The sequence below is a fragment of the Arachis ipaensis genome, chromosome B10 (assembly GCF_000816755.2).
Source record: "Arachis ipaensis cultivar K30076 chromosome B10, Araip1.1, whole genome shotgun sequence".
Taxonomy (NCBI): domain Eukaryota; kingdom Viridiplantae; phylum Streptophyta; class Magnoliopsida; order Fabales; family Fabaceae; genus Arachis; species Arachis ipaensis.
The window spans coordinates 121,227,965-121,236,019 of NC_029794.2; positions in this window are offsets into that span (position 1 = coordinate 121,227,965).

The window sequence follows — 8,055 nt, forward strand, 5'->3', positions numbered from 1 at the left end:
GCCGGCCCGCCAGCCCGCCACTAGGCGGGGCGGGTTGGGATTTTGGGACCGCCTCACTAGGCGGGGCGGGGCGGGCCAGCCCGCCAAAGGGCGGGCTTCTGGCAGGGCGGGGCGGGCTTCCCCGCTTGCCACCCCTAATTTGATCGGTTTTATTACAAGTATGGTCTGATTCATAAATTAAAGGGTTAAATACGATTTTGGTCCCTAACGTAGAGGTCGAAAATTTATTTCGTTTTCAATATTTTTTTCACTACAAAATAGTCCAGAGATTTCAGTTTGTTTTAAAATTGTTCTTTTCATTAATTTATTTTTATTTTTATTTCAAAAATACTCCTAACTAAAAAAAGAAAAAAAAGAAAACGTTGAATAAGGGGAAAAGGGGAAAGGATTGATTCAGGGAAAAAGAGGGGGAAAGGGGGAAGTGCCACTGCCACTGCTCCAATCTCCCGTCGCTGCTTGTCGTCGTTCGGTCGCTGGATCTCGTCGCTGCTCCTTTGGGCTCGGCAGAGGTGCTCAATGGTAGTGGGTTTTGGTTCGAGGTAAGAACAGGGGAAGGCTTCGGTGGTGAGCCGAGGGAGGAGAAGAGGTCGTGCTGTTACAGTGGCGCTAGGGTAGCGCAAAGAGAGAAGAAGAAAAGGGTTGCAGCGCTGTGTTGGCTGTGATGGCGGTTTCGGGTGGCTTGCCGACTTTTGCTTCAGCTTCCTTTCTTCTTCAGCTTCTGCTTCTATTATGTTGTTGATTTCTCATTGTCGTTGCTTCTGGTTGCTTCTGATTGATTATATTGTTTTATTGTTGTTGTTGTTGTTCTATTCCTGCTCCTGCTCCTGCTTTTGCTTGATTACATTGTTGATTCATTGTTGTTGTTGTTGTTGTTGTTGTTGTTGTTCTGCTCCTGCTTCTATTTCTGCTCATGTTTCTGCTTTATTACATTGTTGATTCATTGTTGTTGTTGCTTTTGCTTGTGTTTGTGCTTCTGCTTATGTTTCTACTTGTGTTTGATTTTGGAGAAGAAGTGGAAGGGGTATTTTAGTCCGACGGACGGTTTTAAAATTAAGTTAAACCTTCGGGACTATTTTGTAGCAAAAAAAAGGTTGGGGACTGATAAACCACTATTTTATGGTTTATCTTGTGCTAAATTGAATGGTTTTTATCAATTCTTTGCACACTTATTCATATAATTTGCGTGATTTTACAAATCCTTCCTAATTCTGTGATATAGCTGAAAACATGTTTCTTGGGCCTTTAAACTGTCAATTTTAATTACCCTTTATTACCATTCGATGCCGTGATCTGTGTGTCAAGTGTTTTAAGGATTTATAGGGCAGAAATGACTTAGAGGATGGAAAGGAAACTTGCAAAAATGAAGGAGCACAAGAAAATGAAGTTTTGAGAAGGTGGCAGCGATGCATACGTGTGACTAGCGTAGAAGACAAGCGACGCGTACGCGTGACTGACGCGTACACGTGACAAGGAATTTTGCCAAGCGACGCGTACGCGTGACCTACGCGTACGCGTGACATGCGCCACGTGCAGAAATTACAGAAAGCGCTGGGAGCGATTTCTGGGCTCCTTTTTGGCCCAATTATAAGCCCGAGAACACAGAATAGAGGTTGCAGAGTGGGGGAAATCATTCATTCATTCACACAAAACTTTCATTCACATAATTTTAGGTTTGAGATGTAGTTTTCTAGAGAGAGAGGCTCTAGGTTTTACGATTTTAGGTTTAGCTTTTCTTAATCTCAGATTTCTACTTTGCTTTAATTTAGTTTTCTCTTCTACTTTTATTTGTCTTAGCATTCTAGTTTATTTATTTACCTTATTGATTACTTTGTGTTGCTACTTTAGTTTATGAATTCTCATGTTAGATTTGATTTTTCATTTAATGCAATTTGAGGTATTTCATATTTATTGCTTCTCCTATTATTTGTTAGTCATTGATGTTTGCAATTAGTAGTTTAGATTTAATATTCCTTGCTAGTTTTCTATGTTTTTATGTTATGCCTTCCAAGTGTTTGATAGAATGCTTGATTGGATTTTAGTGTAGATTTCTCTCCTCTTGGCTTTGGTTGAGTAATTGGAGACTCTTGAGTTATCAAACTCCTTTGTTGATTGATAATTGAAAGTTGCTAGTTGATTTGGATTCCTCTAAGGCTAGTCTTTCCTTAGGAGTTGACTAGGACTTGAGGAATCAAATTGATTCATCCACTTGACTTTCCTTCATAGTTAGAGGTTAACTAAGTGGGAGCAATGGACAATTGATGTCACAATTGATAAAGATAACTAGGATAGGACTTCTAGTTTTCATACCTTGCCAAGAGCCTTTCTTAACTATTAGTTTAATTCTTGCAATTCACTTTTCTTGTTCCTTATTCAAAACCCCAAAAGATACTTTTCCATAACCAATAATAACTACACCTCCCTGCAATTCCTTGAGAGATAACCCGAGATTTAAATACTTCGGTTTAATTTTACTGGGTTTGTTTTAGTGACAACCAAATTTTTATATGAAAGGATTATTGTTGGTTTGGAAACTATACTCCCAACGAAAATTTATTATGAATTCTTTACTTGTAAAAATTCGTTCATCAAAATGGCGCAGTTGCCGGGGAGTTACAAACGTGTGCCTTATTATTGGTTATTGTGAATAAGTTTGCTTTTTCGTTTCTCTGGTAGTTGTTTCTAGTTTTAGGAGTTTAGTTTCATTATTCCTTATTAGTTTTTGTGTTTTTATTTTCTCTTGATACTATGAATTCTCATCCCTTTGGCTACGAGTTTGGTTCAAATTATGTTGTAGGGTATGGAAGCTATAATAGGAACATGCATCAAGGTTGGGACAATCAAAGATAGGAGGAGCCACAAGGATTTGATCAACCCTTTCGGCAACATCCTCCTCCAATGTGCCATGAGCAACAACCATTCTACGATGCATCCCAAGACCATGGTTATGGTGGACCTTTTCGTGACAACCAACCCCCACCAACGTACTATGAGCAAGAGCCATTCCGAGGTGCGCATCAAGACAATGGATATGGTGGACTTCCTTGTAGTTACCAACAAGCCCACCATATCAATCTAATGGATGTGGAAGTCCTTATTGTACTTGTCAACAACCACCACCATATGCTTATGAACCACCTCCTCAACATAGCTTTGAACTACTATACTCACAAGCCCCCTACTACCAAACACCCTCATATGATCGTAACCCATACCCACCATATCAACCACCCTATGAGCCATATGAATCATACATAGAACCACCCAAATTCCAACCTAATTACTCCCAAGAACCACCACCTCCATATACACCATATCCATATCCATCAACCCAAGAGCCATATGATCCTAATCATGCAATCCGAGCAGAACAAGAAATAAAAGATCGTCTCAAGGAAACAATGGATCGATTTCATGCAACCCTTCATCAATTGGACCGAGTGGTAAACCGGATACCATACGAAGCTCTCATGGCTAAAGAATCTCAACTTGAGAACCAAGGATTGAAGTGTTTTGTGCAACAAGTGGAAAAGATGGAGAGTGATGAACCACCACATCCTTATAATGATGAACCACCCCCTTATCATGAACCTTTTCTCCCAAGTGATGAGCCCTCATATCCACCTCAATCTTCAATGCATGACACTCTTGGTGTTCTTCTTCAAGGGCAAAGAGAGATGAAAAGGGAAGTACTAGAATTCATGGCTGCCTTGACCGAGATAGTAAATCGATTAGCTTCCCAACATTTGGACACTCAGAGTACTCCCATGGCTACATGTGGAGAATCAATAGAAGAGCCTAGCATGAAGGAGACACTAGAAACTCCGGTGGACAATGAGGAGCGTGACTTTGTATTGAAACAAGTGGAGGAAGCCGTAATGGTTGAAGAGGAAGAAGTGGTTGAAGACTTAGGAGACGCTGAACCTCCATGGGAATCTAGAGTTACAGAGTATTCCTCCAAGAAGATTGAAATTGATGTCAAGGATGCCAGTGCACAACCTCCATGGTATATTCCTTATGAAGACTTGGATGGGATAGATCAAGAAGCAAGTTCCCTTGGTGATGCGGATCATGAATCAAGCCTCCTAGTGATGAATCTACAGCCGTAAATGAAGTCCTTGAATATGAAGACTCCTCCCTGATTGAGTCTGAGAATGATGTGGAAGCAGAAGTCCTTTGGAAAGGGTGAACGAGAGTTGAGTACGCTTTGTCAAGAACGTTGGAGACTCCTCTACCTAGGTGGCCATCTACTCCTTTATTTGAGTGGGTAAGACTTATCTCTATTTGCTTTACTGTCCCACTTGAATATGGTATTCTTGAAACGGATGGCCAACTTAGGAAGCTTTATGGCATTAAGCGTAAGAGAAGGATGTCTAGTGGTTGGAGTTGCAAATCAAGGCTCATCAAGTTTAATACTTCAAGAACTAGATGCAAGGATGGAGCTAGTGAATATTTGGTTGGATCTAAGAGCAGAGTTTGGTATTACATTAAGAATTTGGACTGCTTGCCACCCGGTTGGGACAATGGTGATCCACTTCAAGACGGGTGTAGAAACGAGATTTGGGATCCGGGCATACAAGAGGATCAACTTTGGGAGCTCAAAGCTTGTGAAGAACTCCATGAAAGCTTGGAGAATTTTACTTGGAATTGATAGATCTTATAGGAAGTCCAAGCGTTGGTGGCAGTTTCAAGATGAGTTCAAGCACAAGGCACCATGACAAGGAGCTCACCAAATGTCCAACTTAAGGACTTTAACTAAAAGTGCTAGGTGGGAGACAACCCACCATGGTATGATCGTCCCTTTTTATTCTTAGTTTTATTTTATTTTATTTTTATTAGTGTTCATTCATAATTTCTGCATAATCATCTGCATTCTGCATTCTACATTCTGCATTCTATAAATAAAAAAAAAGAAAGGGACAACCCACACTCGTGCGCGTAGGCCACGCATGGGCGTCGACACCAATTTGGTTCTCCCATCTAACGAACAGAAAGTTGTGATAGAATCGTGCGGCTGGTGTACAAAAAGCATAATTTGAAATTGCTGCTAAACTGGTTTATTGATGAGCCCTCATATCCACCGCAATCTTCAATTTCATACGCGTCATTTGAAATTCTGGCACACCACGCGTGGGCGTTCATGACGCGCACGCGTTGCATGTAAAATCTTTCCCCCTTCAATCTGAACAGAGAGTTGCGCCAAAATGACACTGGAATTGTGCGTTTAGCACAATTTTGGCCGACGCGTACGCGTGCTTCATGCGTACGCTTCATCTTCATTAAGTCCCCTTCATGCGTTTGCGTCTATGACGCGTACGCATCGATGCATTTTTCTCTCATCCACGCTCAAGCGTGATCCACGCATACGCGTGGATTTAATTTCATTAACCCCAGACGCGAGAACCCTACCCCTTCACGTGCCCTCTCTTCTTCTCTTCCCTCCAACGTCTCCTTTCTCTTCCCCTCTTCCCTCCATCCACACCACCATCAACGTCCCATTACCACCCAGTTCTGGCGACCCCGAGCCGCCGCCGACCACCCCTCCCTCTCCCTCCTTTCTTTTTTTTCTCCTTCTTCTCTTCTCCTCCTTCCCGCCTTCACCAAGCATCGTCGCGGACACCACTGCGCTGCTGTGCTACCGCCACCTCTGGGCCGGCATTACTTTGCTTCACTACCCTTTTCCTTCCTTTCCAATTTTGCTACTGCACCTCCCAGGTTTCCCTGCTTCCATCTCTACATTTCAATTCTTCTTCTATTCAATTAAGTTAGTTAGCTTAGTTTAAATTTTGTTAGAATTAGGATAGTTAGAGATGCATGTTCTTAGTTAATTTTAGGTGGTTAGGTAGTTAGGATGTGGTTAGTGGATTTAGGTCTGATAATTGCTCTGTTCTTGCTGTCTGGAAATGGTTGATCCTTTTTTGTCTGTGCTGGTAATGACTTGCCCTGTGCTAAATTAACTTGATGCTGTTAATTTGGTTTAAATTGTTATTGATGCTATGTTAATGTTTCATTGATTTACTTTTGTGCTAAACTGGTTTATTGATGCTGCTGAATATTATATGAAATTGCTGCGTTCTTATCTGAGTTGAATTGGTTCCTTGATATTGGATTCTTGTTGTATAATTTTGATGGATTTTAGATCTGAGTTGTTATTGCTGTTGAATTCTTGTTGCGATTTGATCTTCATTGTTGATTCAGTGGAGCTTAATTCTTTGAATCCATATTCCTTATTAATGATTGATTGTTGAATTTAATGAAGGAAGGCTGATTGCATATCTTCTCTTTGAGCAATTTTTGCTGAATTAATGCCATGGTTTCAGCCATTATTTTGTTCATTGATCACAGAAAGCATGCTGCATATGCTTGATTGGTTATGGAATATTTTCTTATTGCTGTCTTATTGGCTCATTTGCTTATTCCCTGTGAATTTATATATGGTTTTGTTGCTTTTAATTGTTAATGAATTCATAGGAAATTCGAATTGATTGATTGAGTTTCGGAATTAGCCAGCTGTTTTGTTTTGCTTAATGATGCCTGAGTCATATGAATTTTCTTGTTCTTCATGCTAATTGACAAATATTGAACTTCATATGAGCTTGACTTGAATTGCTGATCTACTACTGTTTATTTATTTCGGGAACACCCATTTTACTGCCGGAATGCTACCCAAATTTTTTTGAAAACTGTTTTCCTCAACTTTCACTCATGAATTGACTTTGGTACTTTTAAATTGTGATTTATTTGGTTTAAACCAAAGCCAATTCATGAGATGATGGGTTAGCATTTCCATTCCTTTTGGTTCCCTTTCTATTTAAAATGTATTATTGATGATTTTAATTCTTTTTATCCTTCTTTCATTACACGTTTTATCATCAATGACTTGCATTGTATGCTTGAATGTGAGCTTGCTTGTTCTTAAACCTTTTGAACTTCTTTTAGTTAGGAACTACACTACCATGCCACTAATTCTAACCTACTTCTTTAACTTTTAACTAAATTGACTTTCTCACTTTTCTTTTTCATTTTTCACTCTTTTTTTCAAACTAACTCTTTTAATTCCTTTCAAGGCATGAAACTTGTTGTTTCTTAACAAACAAGCATTCTAGATTTCATTGTATAAATTCTTGGATTGTGATTTCTGATTGATTTCTTTGAATCCTACCTTTCGTTCATTCCAAGGATTTATCTCTTTATGACTCACTTCATGCTTTAGCTTTCACTCATCTGTTGCATATCTTCTGCTTGTTATGCTTGCATATTGTTTGCCTTTTTGTTTCTCTGCTTTAGTTGATAATCTGTATCCTGAGAATTCTATTTTTCAGGATGTCTGATAAGAAAGGAAAAGGCAAGGCTACGGCCAGCTCCGTTAAGAAGAAGAGAGGACAGTCATCTATTACTCTATCGGATGTTCTATCGGATGAATCTTGGCATGAAAAGAACTTTACTGATCAAGAAAAAGCTGATCAACTTGTGCCTGCTAATGACCCAGTCAAAATTTGCAAATCTTTACTGTGAACTCAAGTTTTCGATCTTTGTGGAAAAACGGCACCTCTACTTGGAAAGGACACTCAAAATACCAACCGAATTAAAGAAGTACACTGAAGATCAGATCAAACAGAGAGGTTGGGTATTTCTGGAGAGAGATCTGGCAGAGGTAAATGCATCATGGGTCCGTGAGTTCTATTGTAACTATTATAAGACGACCCTTGATGCAGCGCAACTTAGGGGGAAGCAGATCTTAGTCACAGAGGAGGCAATAGAGAATACCTCTACTTCCAGCCTAAAACAGATGATACAGATGGGTATCAGAAGGCCGATCAGTCTATTAGATTCATGAGTTTTGATTGGGATGCTGTCCGGCGTACCATAGCCATTGATCTTGATGTTTCGTGGGCTATGGAAAAGTCAAAGTTAACTCCATGGGGTTTAAAGATTATTGATCTCAATGATGAGGCTAGACTGTGGCAACAGATACTGAGTAATTATATTATGTCTAGTACTCATGAGTCAGAAGTGCCAGCTGCCATGATCATTCTTATTATATGCGTCATGGAAGGA